This window comes from Eucyclogobius newberryi, unplaced genomic scaffold (genome assembly GCF_026437365.1).
Source record: "Eucyclogobius newberryi isolate DKJ021-1_F unplaced genomic scaffold, fEucNew1.0.hap1 SCAF_123, whole genome shotgun sequence".
Taxonomy (NCBI): Eukaryota; Metazoa; Chordata; class Actinopteri; order Gobiiformes; family Gobiidae; genus Eucyclogobius; species Eucyclogobius newberryi.
Genome location: NW_027315750.1, coordinates 237,709 through 239,464, shown reverse-complemented (window position 1 = coordinate 239,464; position 1,756 = coordinate 237,709). Strand labels below are relative to the sequence as shown.

At 44.6% G+C, this 1,756-nt stretch overlaps 1 non-coding gene across 1 annotated transcript; it reads left to right on the top strand.

Annotated features, from left to right (window-relative positions):
* Positions 1-1,682: 1,682 nt before the first annotated feature.
* trnan-guu (transfer RNA asparagine (anticodon GUU)) lies at positions 1,683-1,756 on the top strand. Its single transcript has one exon. It is a non-coding gene; the product is annotated as a tRNA-Asn (tRNA).

The following is a 1,756-nucleotide window of genomic DNA, read 5'->3' as shown; positions in this document are numbered from 1 at the left end:
GTGGGCCTGGAGTGGATTTGGTGTATATGATGTGTGAGTTGACAATACTTATGCTTATAATGGCATTGAATATGCGATGATACCATTTCCGGGACCTGTGTGGAAAGAGGTATGTCTTCATCCTCTGGTCAGCAGTGTCCACTCCACCCATGTAGGCGTTGTACTGGTCGACACATACAGGTCTTTTGATGTCACGGAAGCCAGTGTCATCTGTCTTGGATCGGATCCTCCTCTGAACACAATCATTTCCATGGACTGTGGACAACATGGTGAGACGTTTAGTATCGTGCCAAGCACAAGCCAGGAGTTTTCCCTTTCTGCAAAAAACTGGGTCATCTCCTTTTTTCAGCTGTAAGACACTTTTACCAAGGCATTTTGGCATCCCCAACCTGGTAATCCTTACCGTCCCACACAGTCCAGTTTCCAAATCTGCTAATTCATTTGCAATTACAGGCGAGGTATAGTAACTGTCCATGTAAATCTCGTGTCCTTTGCCCGTAAAGGGAGAAACCAACTCACGGACAACTGCGTGTGTTGCACTGATGTTGCTTGCATTATTTTTGTACTGTCCAGTGTGCATTGACCAGCGCAAAACATACCCTGAACAGCTTTCACTCAGGGCATACACTCTATAGCCATATTTGTCAGGTTTATTCGGAGAGTAACATTTTAGTGAAGATCTCCCCTTGAAAGCTATTGTCATTTCATCTAAAGAAAGCTCCTTGATTGGACTGTAAACTGCTGCAAATTTGGGAATAATCAAATCTATTATTGGGCGGACTTTGAACAGTTTATCGTGCCCGGGCTCGCCTGTTCTCACATAATCATTATTGTTGACAAAATGAAAGAACGAAAGAATGATTTCAAATCTGTTTCTTGACATTACATTTCCAAATCCAGGCGTTTGTGTAAGCCAAAATGTTCCCCAGTAATCCTCGATTTCAGGTTTCTCAACAAGGCCCATGGAGAGATGCAAAGCGAAGAAAGCTTTCATTTCGGTGACTGATACATCATACCACTCAAGAAATCTTGAATGTGGCTTCAGAATCATAGGTGCCATACACTGATGTGCATATCTATTTGTCTCATCAGTAATGAAAGTCCAAAACTGATCGGTCAGAAAGAGTGACAGAATATCAAATGGATTAGCATCCGTCAGATCCATCTCTCCTGTGTAGCCAACTGGGTCTTCAAAAGGTTTGATCCATGCCTCAAATACCTCGACCTCTCTCAGCATGTCCCAGCTCTCATCCACCGGGCAAGTTTTACTGCAGCCACTGGTTCCACTGGTTCCTCGCCTCCGTCTGTCCTTTGCACCTGTCCGTTGTTTCGAAGTCCCTTCATCTCCACTTGGAAATCCATCGTCACTCTCGGGGAGATAATACCCTTCAGAGTCAGAATCTGCTGTAAATTGCATGCCACGTGTACTTCCTCCAGCCATTTTTTTCCTTACCGGATCTGCCCTGGATCATACCTGGCTAATAAAGGGAAGTTGCACCGAACCGACCAATGACTGAAGTGATTCATTTTCTACTATTATTTCATTAATTTCCTTATACGGTAAAGTTGCATTTCTGCGACTTTGGCGCTTAAAGGGTTACTTTCGAATGTTGCTGGCTCGCTTTAAAAAAAAAGATATTGCGGCTTGTTGAGTCGCAAATATTTTATTGAGCGGGCTGTTTGTCTCTGTGGCGCAATTGGCCAGCGCGCTCGGCTGTTAACCGGGAGGTTGGTGGTTCGAGCCCACCCAGGGACG